Here is a 15,672-nt window from a genome sequence, read left to right as displayed (position 1 = left end):
AATAGCTAAAATAAACTAGTTAGTGGTGTTTGTGCTCAGGTTGCCTCCTGAGAAGTGCTTATTTAGAGTCTAAGTTTGACTTACTTCAATTTTGTGTGGTCACAGCGGATCACGGAGTTAAGACTTCTTTTTCTCACTATCGATTCTACTATTCACATAAAGTCTAAGTCGAGTAATATTTACCTTAAAAATGTCGAATTGAGAATGATTTACCTCGACTGTACCGTATAGGAAAACATTTAGTATCTTGAAAGGAGTCGCTCCGTTTTCATTAAGCTCTGAATTAGCAATTCAGGGGTCCTTTTCATCTAGCAATACTTTATCCCCAACCCTAAATTGTTTTGTTTCATCCTTATGCTCATCATGGCGTCGCTGTGATTCATCGTGTGCTTTTGGTTTCTCCTTGACATGTATTCGCCATTCTTCTAATTCATCAATCTGAAGCCTTCGTTCTTCGTAAGCCAATTTGTTTTTGTGGCATGGATTAGAATGAGGCTCTATCACGTTCTTCCTAGGGGACTCCTATAAAGAATTTTGAGTTACAACGTTACTCAAATTAACAAAAATTAAACAATCATTTCGATTACTAGATATTTTAGTAGAATCACGAGCTTGAAGTTTAATCGTGTCATCTCCTACACGAAGTATCAATTCACCTGTGCCAACATCAATGATAGTTCTAGTAGTTGCTAAAAAGGGCCTTCCTAAAATGAGAGGTACGTCACTATCCTTATCCATGTCTAGAACAACAAAGTCAACTGGGAATATAAATTTATCAATTTTGACAAGCACGTCTTCAATAATACCCCTAGGAAATCTAATTGTTTTATCTGCCAATTGAATGCACATCCTAGTTTGTTTGGGTTTCCCAAGACCTAGTTGTTTAAACATTGTATAGGGCATGACATTAATACTCGCCCCTAGATCAGCCAACGCATTCTTAATATTTAAACTACCAATTAAATAAGGAATAGTAAAATTCTCTGGATCTTTCAGTTTGTTAGGTAGCTTATTCTATAGAATGGCTGAACAAACTGCGTTTAATTCCACGTGTGACGCATCATCTAACTTTCGTTTATTAGTCAAGAGCTCCTTTAAAAATTTCACTGCATTTGACATCTGCGAAAGAGCTTCAATAAACGGTAAGTTAATATGCAACTTTTTTAATAATTTAAGCAATTTACCGAATTGTTCTTCCATGTGATCTTTCCTTGTTGCTTTAGGGTATGGTACACGAGGTTTATATTCCTTGCTTACCGGCTTTTTTGTACCATTGCTTTCATCAACCTTACCTTTGTCTTCCACATTGTCTTGCCTCAGTTTCAATTCGACTTTAACTAACCCTTCATCATTGTGCACAGTAATGGCATGAAGTTGCTCCATTGGGTTAGTTTCAGTGTTACTTGGTAGGCCACCTTGTGGTTGTTCAGAGATCAACTTAGCAAGCTGTCCTATTTGAGTTTCGAGCCATTGAATCGACGCTTGTTGATTTTTAGGCGTTATTTTGGTATTCTGAAAACGAGTTTCTTACACCGAGTTGAATTTTGTAAGCATTTCTTCAAGGTTCAGTTTCTTCTCTTGTTGGTAAGGTGGTTGTTGAAAATCTAGAAGATGTTGTGGTTTTTGATTCCCTTGACTACCCCATGAGAAATTGGGATGGTTCCTCCAATCTGCATTATAAGTGTTACTGTACGGGTTATTTTGAGGTCTAGAATTATTATCCATATAGTGGACTTGTTCCTCATCGGTGCTAGGGTTGAAGGATGGATAATCTGTATTGTGCACTCATTCTCCATTTGAATCACACCTCATTACTAGATGTACTTGAGTAGAACCATACAAATCATCAATATTTTTATTTAAAAGTTCTACTTGGTTAGAGAGCATAGTGACCGGGTCGACGTTAAAAACGTCAGCTACTTTTGTCGGCTTTGTCCTCATGACTTGCAATTGATAATTATTCAGTGACATCTCTTTTATGAACTCGTAAGCCTCTTTAGGTGTTTTTTTGTTTAAAGTTCCACCGACGGCTGCATTTATCAGTTGCCTTGTTTAGGGGTTCACACCGTTGTAAAAAGTCTGAACCTGCAGTCATAGATGTAACTCATGGTGAGGGCACCTTCTTAATAAGTCCTTGTATCTCTCCCATGCATCATAAAGAGTTTCTAAATCCATCTGCACAAAAGAAGAGATATCATTCCTCAATTTAGCCGTTTTAGCTGGCAGAAAATATTTAAGTAAAAATTTTTCGGTCATTTGTTCTCAAGTGGTGATTGACCCTCATGGTAACGAGTTTAACCACTGTTTAGCCTTATTTCTCGATGAAAAGGGAAACAATCGAACGTGAATGGCATCGTCAGAAACACCATTAATTTTAAAGGTGTCGCAGAATTCTAAAAAAATTACTAAATGAGTGTTTGAATCCTCGTTCTGCAAATCATCAAACTGAACAAATTGTTGTATCATTTGAATTGTGTTAGGTTTCAGTTCAAAATTATTTGCAGCAACAACAGGTCTAACTATACTCGATTCAACTCTTGTTAAAGTAGGTTTAGCATAATCGTACATAGTACGAGGAGTAGGATTCTGATTTACTGGATTTGCAGCAACCACAGGAGGTAACGGATTATTCTGATTATCAGCCATCTCCTCGGTTGTGGTATAGATATCGATCTCACGCTCTTCCTCTATGTATTGTAGGCTTCGCCTTATTTCTCTTTGATTTCTACGAGTTATGCTTTCGATTTCGCTATAAAAAAGTAGAGGTCCTGACAGGTTTCTTCTAGTCATAAACTATAAAAACCTGCCAGAAGTAAAGAAAAGAAAATTTAGTAAATAAAAATAAAAATGGCTAAAATAATAAAAATTAAGTGTTCCTAATATCTTAGTCCCCGGCAACGGTGCTAAAAACTTGATGGTCGCTAAAACAAACTAAAAATTCTACTAAGGCAAGCGCACCTATCGAACAGTAGTAAAATTATGGTGAGACCGAAAATATCGTATCCACGAGGACTAAAAGTACTAGTAATTACTATATTTTTATTATCTAGCCTAACAATTAAGAGAATTTTTAATCTAAAACTAATTATCTAATTAATTAAGATTGCAGCAGAGATTAAAGTTGGAAAATACTTTTGGAAAACCGATGGAGAAGACAATACCCAAGGAAGAATTCACCTAGACTTCACTTATTACCTCTGAATTAGATGATTTATTCACTTGACTTAATCCGTAGAAATCCCTGATTTATGTTAATATCTCTCTCGATACTAAAAACAACTGACTCTAGGTTGATTAATTGAAATCTCTTTCTAATTAAAACCCCTATTGTCGCATTAACTCGATCTATGGATTCCCTTATTAGATTTGACTCTAATCCGGCAGATTTATGTCTTCCTATCTCTAGGATTGCATGCAACTCCGCTTAATTATGAACAATCTACTCTTAATCAGAGACTTTTGCTCCACTGAATAAGCACATCAAAAATCTGAATTAATATCATGGAATATTAAAGCAAGTTTTAAATCTCACAATTAAGAAAAAGAACAAGTATTTATCATATAATTCAAAGAGTAATAAGATTCGTCTTAGGTTTCATCTCCCTTAGGTATTTAGGGAGTTTAGTTCATAATAATGGAAAACATCTCAAAAATTGGAAAATAAAAAAAATAAAGAAACCCAAAGAACTTCGAGGAAATTGGATGGAAATCTTCGGTCTTGATGTAAATCCTCCTTCTGAGCTAATTCTGATGGCTGTGCTTGAGTGTTTTCTGCCTTCTATTCTCTGTGTCCCCCTTGATCCTCTTCTAGGGTGTTTATATAGACTTTAGAATGCCTCAAAATCCTCAAAATTAGCCTTTTCCGAGTAGAATTAGACTTGGGCTCGACAGGGAACGGCCGTGTGCCACGCCCGTGTAAAGGTGCTCAGGCCGTGTGTAATTCTGAGTTGGTTTTTAGTCGACATGGCCATGACACACGGGCATGTGGATTACCCTTGTAGAAGTGCCTAGGCCGTGTGAAACACTAATTAGGCCTATTTTGTCTATTTTTGGCCCGTATCTTGCTCTTTTCGCATTCTTATACTCGCCTAAATATAAAACATGAATTTAAAGGATTAGGAGCATCAAATTCAATAAAACCAAGGAAAAATCATCCATGAATATGCCAAGCATGGGGTAAAAATATGTATATATTATAGTTTATCAGTTATTTTAATCCCAAGAATAACATTTGCTTCACCCATATCCTTCATAGCAAAGTTGTTTGACAAGAATTTCTTTGTGTTTTCTATTTGTTCCAAATCTGTGCAAAAAATGAGAACGTTATCTACATATAAGGAAATTATGACACCTTTTTCATTTTCAAATTTGCTATATATGCACTTATCGGATTCATTTATTTTTAGCCACTAGCTAAAACAACATTGTCAAACATTTGGTGTCATTGTTTTGGTGCTTGTTTAAGTCCATATAAAGATTTAACAAGCTTACATACCTTATGCTCTTGTCCTGGAACAACAAATCCTTCCAGTTGTTTCATGTACACTTCCTTTTCCAATTCACCATTTAAAAATGCAGTTTTAACATCCATTTGGTGAACAACCAAATTATATAGAGAGGTAAGTGATATTAAGAGTATAATTGTAGCAATTCTTGCTACTGAAGCATAGATATCAAAGAAATTAATACCTTGTTTTTGTGTAAAACCTTTGACTACCAACCTTGCTTTAAACTTATCAATGGTTCTATCGACCTTTATTTTCTTTTTAAAGATCCATTTACAACCTATTGGTTTGGAACCTGGTGGAAGATCATCTAAGATCCAAGTTTGATTTTCCATTATTGAATTCATCTCATCATTTATTGCTTCTTTCCAAAAAGCAGAGTCTTGAGATTTCATTGCCTCTTTAAATGTAATAGGATCAGATTCCGTATTATAACAATAAGATATCTTACTGCATATACTTTCACCTTTTCCTTCTACAAGAAACATAATAAAATTTGGTCCAAAATCTTTGACCTTTTTAATCCTCTTACTTCTTCTTAATTCTTGACAAGATTCATCATTATTATCAATTTGTTATAATGGAATCTCTTTCGCATTTGAAGAATGAATCAATTGTTGTGGATGTAATTGTCTTGATATAAAATTTAATCTATTTTCATCAAAAATAGCATTTCTTGATTCAATAACAGTATTAATTGAGATTGAATCATTTGGTTCAATTACCATGAACCTATATGCCTTGCTATTATGTGCATATCCTATAAATATGCATTCAATTCCTCTTTCACCTAACTTTTTACGTTTAGGTGTTGGAACTTTGACAATAGCTCTACAACCCCAAACTTTTAAATAATTAATGTTTGGTTTCCTTTCCTTCCATTCTTTATAGAGGTTATTTTAGTTTCCTTATTAGAAACTCTATTCAATATATGACAAACTGTTAGAACAGCTTCTCCCCAAAAACCTTGTCCAAGACTTGAATATGATAACATTAAATTTACCATTTCAGTCAAGACTCTATTTTTCCTTTCAGTTACACCATACTTGATGAACAATTCTAGTGGATTCAAAATAACTTGGATTATAGTATTATCCACTTCTATCCGATCTTAAGCACTTGATAAATGATTCACACTGAAGTTCAACTTCAGATTTATAAACTTTAAATTTATCAAGTGCTTCATCTTTTGAATGCAATAAATATACATAACAATATCTAGAATAATCATCAATAAAAGTAACATAATATTTCTTTCCACCAATTTAGGAGTATTATGTGTAAGCGGGCCAATTTGCCCGGGTCCACCAAAATACAAAATAAATAAAAATTAAACCAAATTAAATGTCCACAAGTCCAAATTACATAACCCAATTTTAAACCCAAAACATTACAAACCCAAACCTAAATTTAAAACCCAAAACCGAATTAACCCTAGCCCAACACTCAATGGCCCAACAACTAATATTAACCTAGACCCAAAAATAGAGCCCGATAGGCCCAATCCTTTGAAAGTTCTTGGAAACCCTAACCCTAGCCCCATTCGCTTGGCGCTGCAGTAGCCTCTAGCAGCCTCCAGCACTACCATCGCTCGCGCCTCCACGTCGACACTACCATACCACATCCGTACACCGCCATGTACCTGCAAGCAGACAAGCAGACAACAGCAAATAAAAACAAAAAACAACGGAATAAAAAAAAGGGGGCTTGTATTTTTTTATTTTGGATTATTGTTCGGCTATAAAGCCATTCCTTTCATTTTTGTAAAGAAGGGGGAGAACACACGCACAATATACACATTGAAATACAGATACAAAACAATGAAATAGAAAAAGAAAAGATTTCCAGGTGATTTTCAGATCTATTTTTTCTTTTCGATTTTTTTTTAGTTATTATTTCTTTCTTCTTGATCTTTACTTGTTGTATATATATAAAAAAATAAAGATTAAGAGACTTATCTTATTTTCCCCCCTTCGAGTCTTTGTTTGCTTCGCCGTAATCGAAGTCCAGGCGAAGATCCTGAGGCTTTTGAGCAAGAATCTTGGATTCGTAGTCGAATAAGGCTAGGATAGGCCCTTGCGTGATGATCGTCAGCCAAGCATGGAGGCGAAACGGCGATTGAGGGCTGCCTTTGGGTTCGGTTGAAAGAACAGGAGGATAGGCCTTAGTTCTTTTTATTTTGATTTGCTTTTAAATGATGAATAACTAGTTTAGGGTTTTTTTTAACCTTGTTTTGTATAGAATTTGAAACGACGCCGTTCAATGGGTAAGGATCCGCGCATTGACTCGATTAATAGGCTAGATCCACGCCCTTTTGCTTAAAACGGGGAATTTGCGTGCTAGGTCCTCCATATTCTTACGAGTCTTCAATTGCCCCTTGTGCGCCTTACTTCTTTTTTTTTGAATTGGACTCTGTAGTTTGTGTGTATTTGCAGATTGGTCCGCGCTTCAATGATGCGTTTTGGGGCCTGGATTATTTCCAGCTTGAGTCCCTACGCATTTGCGCGCTTTGCGCTTTGGTCCTTTCAATGGTTTATTCTATTTGTTAGTTATCTCTTTTAATTTGCCCTTATTTCAATTAAGTTTTTTTCTCATTTTAATTTATATAGTTCATTATTTTTTTAATTCATTTAGCATTCATCTTTTATTTTTTATATACGTTTTAAATTACTTTGATAATTTACCTTTTTTGTTTAAATTATAAAACTATTATTTTAAAATTACCTTGTAAATCATATTGTTTTTAAATTTTGTATAATATTTAATTTAAATTAATCTTATATTAATGCATATATGATTTGTGATAAAATTAGTTTTATTCTATATACATTATTAGTTCATGTTATTTTATATATATAATTTCTTTTAAATCTATTTATTTGAATTTCCTTTCGAATTTGTTATGTATATAGTTTATTCTTAAAAAATGTTTTATTATTTCTTTGTTATTTAAGATTTTTCATGTATATATTGTTTTATTATATATTGGTTTGTTATTCATCATGTATATTGTTTATTCTTTATTTTTATTATATCTTCATTATACATTGTTTACATTGATTTTTATTATTGTATGTATATCATCACCTTTAAATAGATATATTTTGTTTTTAAAATATTTTTGTATGTTATTTGCTCCAAATTTCTTTTACAATATTTATTTTAATCTTCATTTACATATTCTTAGTTTTATTTTATATATGTAAATCATTTCAATCCCTAGCATGTATTATTCATTTGCAAGTTTTTCATATAGTTTTTAAATTGTTTTGTATTACATTGGCTCTCGGTGTCCATATTGCTCTGTATATTATGTGTTGCATTTTATTTTTCATATTATTTTGATACATTATCGTTGTATATTGTCTATCGTCTTTTGCACTATTATTTCAATTTTTGTTCATCTATGTTCGAAATTTGTTATACTTTTATTCTAATTTGTTTCTTTGGTTAGTTATATCTTTTAGTTTCCATTATTTTGATTATTAATGTTTTTCAAAATAGGTGCTCATTGCTATTGTATATTTGTTAATTTGTTTTATTTCTCATAATATTTTCATTCACCAAGTATTATATCTTATGGGTGTATATTATCCCATATCATTGGTTTCCACTTGGTTTACGAAATGTGACTTTATAAGGTCCAAATCTTTAAGATTAATTTCGTTTTATTTCAAGTAAAATTAATGCATTTAAGCTAGTTTTATAATTATTCATTAATTTTTTTTTAAAACGAAGGCAACGTTCGATGTTTGGCAATTCGGGGAATCGTGCCCTATCGTGCTGGGTTGCAATTTCTTGTTTATTCAAAATAATCGAATAATCTTTTGGAATTTCACTCATGTCTTTAAAAATTTTAAAACGAAGGTAATGTTCGATGTTTGGCAACTTGGGGAATCGTGCCCTATCGTGCTGGGTTGCAATTTTCCGTTTGTTCAAAATGATCGAATATCCCTTTAGAATTTCACTCATGTTTTCTGAATTCTAAAATAAGGTAATGTTCGATATCTAGAAATTCGAGGAATCGTGCCCTACTGTGCTGGGTTTCGGTTTTCTCATTGGACTAAATAATCGGGCATCCTTTTGTGATTTTCAACATATAAACTTTTGGAAGTCAAAACTTATCGTTGTTTTTGAGGGTATAAAGGATCGTGTCCTATCGTGCTGAATATGATGCTGCATTCCTCCGAAATAAGAGAATTTTTGACAACCAGCTCGAGCCATTCAAATGCTTCAAGAAGGAATCACATTTCAAAAACTCTTTTAAATCTCAGACATAAGGACAGTATTTAATTGATTTGGTACCAATTTTGGGCGTAATGAGGGTGCTAATCCTTCCTCATATGTAACCGACTCCCGAACCCGTTTTCTCAAAATTTCATGAACCAAAATCGTTATTTTAGTAAACCAAAATGTTTTATTAAAATGGCCAAAATTCTTGGTAACCCAATCACACTTAAACAAAAAAGATTGGTGGCGACTCCATTTCCGTTTTTTAAAGTCGATCCCCGTTTTTTCCAAACTTCGAAAAATGGTTTCGACATTATGCATGTCACATAAATCATTATGTATCAAATCAAGCAATTTTGTTTTTCTTTTGACCTTAGGGAAAGGGTTTCTTGTAATTTTAGTCAACATACATGTATTACATTTTTAAATATTATTATTAAAAACAAGAATTAAATCTAACTTATACATGTCATTCAATTTTCTATAATTCAAATGACCTAATCTATAATGGCATAAACAAAAAGATTCAACCATATAAGTAGAAATAATATTTTTATTCTTATTAATAATATTCAGTTTGAACATACTCTCATACATATACCATTTCCCTACAAAAATTCATCCCTTAGACAAAATAAACTTATCTGCCTCAAAAACAAGTTTGAAACCAAACTTATCCAATAGACTTCTAGACACTAAATTCTTTCTAACTTCTGGTACATAATATACATCATTTAAGGTTAAAACCTTTCCAGAAGTGAATTGTAGTTCAACAGACCTTTTGTCTTTGATTACAGCAATGGAAGAATTTCTTATGTACAAGACATTGTCATTTTCACATTGTGTGAACTTTGTGAACATGCTTTTGTCTTTGCACACATGTTTGGTTGCTTCGGTTTCAATCCACCATGTATTATCATCTTGTGCCATATTAATTTCAGATATCATTGCAATGAACTTTTCATTATTATCAGCCTTAGAAGATGATTTATTCTTTAAAATTCGACATTCATTCTTGAAATGTCACAACTTACGACAATGATAGCATGGCCCTTTTTGTTTCTTTTTGAACTTAGGTGCTCTATCAGTCTGTTTGAACTTTTCTTGAATGTTTTAGTAGTCTGTACTTTCTCTGTAACATGCACTTTGGTATTTTCAGAATTTAGGTTCTGGTCTTGCTTTCGATATTCTTCTTCAATACGAAGATGATTTGCCAAAGCTTCAAGAGATATGTCCTCTTTCTTATGTTTTAGACTTCTTTTAAAGTCTTTCCAAGATGGAGGAAGTTTGTCTATTATGGAGGATAAAACAATCATTTCATCCATTTTCATATCATATTGCTTGAATTGATTCAACATCTTTTCAATATCATGGAATTGTTCCATAACAGAACGACCATCAGCCATTTGATAATTATTGAAACGACTGACAAGAAATTTCTTACTTGTAACATTTTTTGTCATGTATCTTGTATCCAATTTGTCCCATAATTCTTTAGCGGTGACCTCGTTTTGGTAAGTGTCGAACAAACAATCAGATAAACCATTCAATATGTGACCCATGCATATGTAATCAGCATTGTCCCATTTTTGTCTTTCTCGGGTTGCAGCAACAGATTCATTTTCATTCTCTTCGGGTCTTGCAGTATCCAAGCAATCTTCAAAGTTGATAATAAGAAGTGCATCTTTTTCTGCCATCGTCAAAATTGCCATCATCAAATTGATCAAGTTTGACAAAATTGGAAGCCAACTCTCTTAGTGTTCCACTTTCATGTGTTGTGGTAGTCATCATGAATTATAACCTTAAAATTGTTAGTACAAATCTCCGGTGAAGAAAATCTTGAACACACGAACGGAACTCGAACAGAAGAAGAAATAGGATAAGGCTCCAAGGCATGTATCAAACCATTATCTTTAAGGTTATATTCGCCCCCACCTATCTTCGTTGTGCAAACAAGTTCCAAGCAAATTAACATCGAGGATGTAATGAAGCCAATAACTATTTGCGTTTTGCACTGACGAGAATAGCCCATTACACACTAAGTAATGTATGACAAGAAACTAAATTTCTATAAAGGATTTCTGCAGTAATACTTTATAGAATAATCTAATAATATTAGAAAATGAAGGAAGGAAAGAAGGAATATTAGAATTTGTTGGTATGATTTCCAAATAAAATTTCATTCCTATTTATAGGAATTTTCATATCTCTTCATAGAGACATCTTTCATCAATAGGTGTCTTTCGAATAATAATGTCTTTAAAATAAACACATAATTAATCATTTAATATTATAACTATTCAAATAATATAATTTAAATAGTTATAATTCTTTTTCAAAAAATCAAATAATATAATTTTTTGATTAATTACATCCATTCATTTATAGTTATTAGAACACTATAAATATTTGAATATGTTCCAACAGTCCTAAGAAATAAGACAATTCTACCACCATACTCATCTCAAATTCAATTTCTTTGGCTTGCTAAGAAGTTGTGCCAAATATTGTATCATCTGCAAAAATCCAAGCCAATGTGATTACATCACCTGTTTTGCTTGTTTATGAACAATAACTTATCCACTTTTCCTCTCATATATAATTTCTCAATTAGAACTTAGAAAATCTCGTTCCATGCTTTTGGGGCTTGCTTTAATCCATATAGTGTTTTAATTAGTTTGTAAACGTGATTTGGACGTTTGGGGCCTTCAGATTCTTTAAGTTGATCCATAAATATTTATTCATTAATAAATTCATTCAAGAACATACTTTTTACATTCATCTAAAATAACTTGATATCCGGGTAAGTTGAAACTACCAATAAGAGTATGATGGCTTGCAAATGAGCTATAAGTGAGAAGGTCTCATCAAAATTAAATCCTTTCACCTAGTTGTAGCCTTGAGCCACAAGTCCAGCCTTATTCCATCTTGTTATTAAAGATGAGTTTTGCCTTAATCACATTGCAACCTTTTAAGTTAAGGACTAATTTCCATACATTATTTCTTTTAAATTGATCCAACTCCTCTTACATGTCTTGAATCTAGTGCTTATTCTTAAGGCTTTTTCCATCATTTTAGGCTCTATAAAGGATATTTAGTAGGATAGCTTGACCATGTCATGGTAGTCAGACCAAGCCATGTCATTGGTCTTGATTCCTTTATTAACTTCAAGTAAAAACTCTATCCAAAGGATGTTTTTTGTGGTTGTAGTTTTTAGGATGGTTAAAGTTGGAAAACATGTTCGTAAATTGATTTGCACTATCAATCGGCTCAATTGTATGTTCAATTGTAACTTCTTATACAACTTGCTCCATTACTTGTTCATCTACACACTTATTGGGTAAAGAGCTTCTTGGTTCATCTTTGACAACTACACTAAAGGATTCTATTATAGACTTGGTGTGCTTGTTGTACTCTCTATAAGCCTTGCTATTTGTGTAGTATCCCATGAAAATACCCTTACCATTGTGTATATAGAATTTTCCTTAGTAGGATTTGTTTGTGAGTATGTGGTGGTGTGATTGTTATTGTCGCAAATTGTTATTGTGTTTACGTAGCTGTTAACAACTATTGAACCAACCATTGTGATGTTGATATGGTGGTTTACGTCGGCAAAAAGTTTATATTTTTAAAAAAAATACAAGTCCAGAATGAATCTGGACATCTAAATATCCAGGTTCATTTAAATCTAGATATTCATTTATCTAAATTTATTTTAGACGTAATTTTAAAATATATATATATATATATATATATATATATAAGTTATTAAATATTATAAAAATTGTAAAAGAGAAAAAGGTGATTCTTGCTAATTCGCAACAGGTAAATTTCATTTTTTATTAGCTTTTGCCATTCTTACTATTGTTTTTTTAAATCTAATTTGCTATTGTGACATTGGTGTTCGATACACTTCTAAGGTCATATTCTTGATGAGCTGTTAACTTCAATGCAAGATGTAAAACTACAACGTCGAAGAACACACTTGTTATTATGATTAAACATATGTATAGATAAAAGAGAGACTTGTAATAATATTTTTTAGCATAGACGGTAAATTACAAGGTTTTTAATCATTTGGTAGTAGGTTCAAAGCTCGTAACGAAAGTTTCAAATTTTATTAGAAGCATTATTTCTCATTTTTATAATGATTTATAATTTAAAATATAATTTTAAAATTTTTATTATTTAAAAATTTTGGATAAATGAATATCTAAATTCAAAAAAACTTAGAAATCCATTTGTCCAGGTTCATTTTAGAATTAAAATTTTAATAATTTTATAATTTTATAAAATTTTATTTTTTATTGATGTGAAGTGACACGTCAGTATTATGATGCTTGACTCAGCAACGGTCATTTCAGTACAATAACAATCAAAGATGTGAACAGCTAGCAAAGGACTAAATTGACACATATTTAATGTTTGAAAAACTAATTGAATGCATTTAAAAAAAAAAACACTTTCTAAACTCTTAACCCTTTGATTTGTATGTATGGGATTCCGCTTTGCCGCACATATATAAATATTGCGTAGGAGAGTAATAAATAAAGCTAAATTGTGGCTCTGCTAGTGCTAAGGCACATCAACCAATCTAATCTCTATCCTTAATAACATGGCATGAACAAAGTTAAACCATATCTACTTTTCAAGTAGTCAACAAACATCCAACTGAATCACCTTCCCACTTATTAACATCTGATTTTGGGACAAAAAGTTCGGGTCAAAAGTAACCGACCTTGAAATCATGAAATTCGTTCCAACTCAATGTTTCACTTCACACAAAATCTGACATTAATACACCAATTGCATTATTTAAGATAGAAATGAATGCGTCCAAATAAAGAGTGAGTCAGAACAAAAATCAAATACCTACAGAAACCAATCAAGAAAAGACACCTTAGCAAACATATCAAACCAAAAAGATGAGCACCACCCCCGATCAACAAACAATACGAGGCGGTCAAAACAATTACTATTAATTACACTTGGTAATTTATATATTTGAGTCGAATCAATATGCATAATCATATTACATGGATTTTGGCATGTATGTTTATATTTCTTTTTCTTAGCATGCCTTATTCTTATTGTATTTTAGTTATTTTTTTCGTATCGCCTGCTTTTCTTGTACTCTATCATGTCCGATATCGCTAAGTTACCAATTGAAATACGAGCGCAAAGCACTGCACAGTGGAATTCATGTCTAGAATCCAAATGTTTGGTATGATTCTGGTTCGGATTATTTTTTGTGCTTTAATAAGAAGAGTTTGAAACACCACCACAACTGCATATCAAGGGATTCTAATAATCCACTATCAAGTGTGACAACTCAAAGAACATATTTGCGAGGCAAGTTTTGTTTCGAGCGGACAATATCAGGTGCGGCTTCCCACAAATGCTATAAGATGATTCTCAAACCAGTATAAAAGAGCTTACCGCCATAGCATGGGGGCCACCTCTAGAATCCCACGGGAGTTAGTGAAAGCCACCTCTCAAATCCCCAAGATATCAAACTTTATCCAAGACTTTATGCTTTTGACATTCAGATCCAAATCGAGAATATGTAGAGACTTTAGCATTATACTTGTGAGAGCTTTTGTAAGACAAGTTTTGATTAAGATGAAGAGTAACTTGCAGACTGACTCTGGTTGTTTACGTATATATTAATGCTGAAGCAACTAATGACTGGACATGCACGTGAGTTGGGGTCCGACCTTTTCCCCTATTGGAGTTTTAGTTTTTCCGGCGAGGCCTGGATTCATTAGAAACACAGAAACCCCACGAGTAAAGGAGCAGGGCACCACATTGGAAAAGCTGAAAGTGACATTTATTCGGATCCACGCAGGGCCTGGGCCACCAGCACTGCCCACCCTGTGGAGGTATGGTAGTAGACTAGGCAGGTCCCCTGTAACCCTGAAGGTTACATTTCATAAGTCTCCAGCACCAACCGGTAAAGGCAGACTGCATCAAATCTGGCCGCAAGCGTGGCAATTCTGTATTTTTCTAAAACGCACCAAATTCCAAAGCCCTAAAAAGGGATTGTAAATGACAGACAGACAGCGATTACACGAACTTGAAACAATTGCTCGCATGCTAATTTCCAAAGTTGACAATTTTTTGGAGGCCTGGCCTCACGTCAATGTTTCAGGCCCCTCTTGAGCCCTCCCTGCTTAATTTGTATGTTGTTATTACAAAAAAAAAAAAAAAAAACTCCAATCCTAGTTTGCTGCAAATGGTGTCTTCTAGTATGATTTTGTACTTATGTTGTGTACTTAATTAGTGAATCATAAAATACTGTAATTAAAATTGTGGGACTTTATTACATAATGTTGTCTATTTTTGGCGAAAAATTCAAGCATGAAAATGAACAGAGAAAAAGTTGGGAGCTGCGTACAACGTATATTCTGCTTCGATTATCTTTCTGAAAGACAATTCATTATTCATTTCTTTGATTGTTTTCATGAAATCTTTAGGTTCATTGATTTCCCAAAGCAAAATCCCTGAAAGAAGAACTGGAACAGTTGTGAAATGAGGGGATTCCCACATGGGCGCACCATTATGCAAGATTCTCTTTCAAAATTCCAATCCCTTAGATGTTGCTTGTCAACCACCTAACATCATTCATCTCCTTTCATTTAGGCATTGAAATCTTTTTGAATCTCTATATTAATTCAACAAGAAATTAATGAGATGCAAATTTTCATAAGCGACTAGAAGCAAAAGCCTTAATAGTTTCAAAGTTCAACCTCCCTTATGGTCCCACAAAAGGAAGGGTTGTCGGTTGGCCGCCCCCCTGGGTAGCAGTGAGAAGGACCATTACAGCATTTGTGGATAACCCTTTTTTCTCACGTAAGGTTTACATCAATTTATCCCCCACCAAGACTTAACCTGTATCCAACTCCACTCAAATTTTCACAGATTATCTTTAGCCTAT

At 33.1% G+C, this 15,672-nt stretch overlaps 1 non-coding gene across 1 annotated transcript; it reads left to right on the top strand.

Moving 5' to 3' along the window:
- Nucleotides 1–2,101: 2,101 nt before the first annotated feature.
- On the top strand, nt 2,102–2,208 carry LOC128285987 (small nucleolar RNA R71). The gene has a single exon (XR_008276534.1). It is a non-coding gene; the product is annotated as a small nucleolar RNA R71 (small nucleolar RNA).
- Nucleotides 2,209–15,672: the final 13,464 nt, after the last annotated feature.

The sequence above is a fragment of the Gossypium arboreum genome, chromosome 12 (genome assembly GCF_025698485.1).
Source record: "Gossypium arboreum isolate Shixiya-1 chromosome 12, ASM2569848v2, whole genome shotgun sequence".
NCBI lineage: Eukaryota > Viridiplantae > Streptophyta > Magnoliopsida > Malvales > Malvaceae > Gossypium > Gossypium arboreum.
This window is presented reverse-complemented; position numbering and strand designations above follow the sequence as displayed.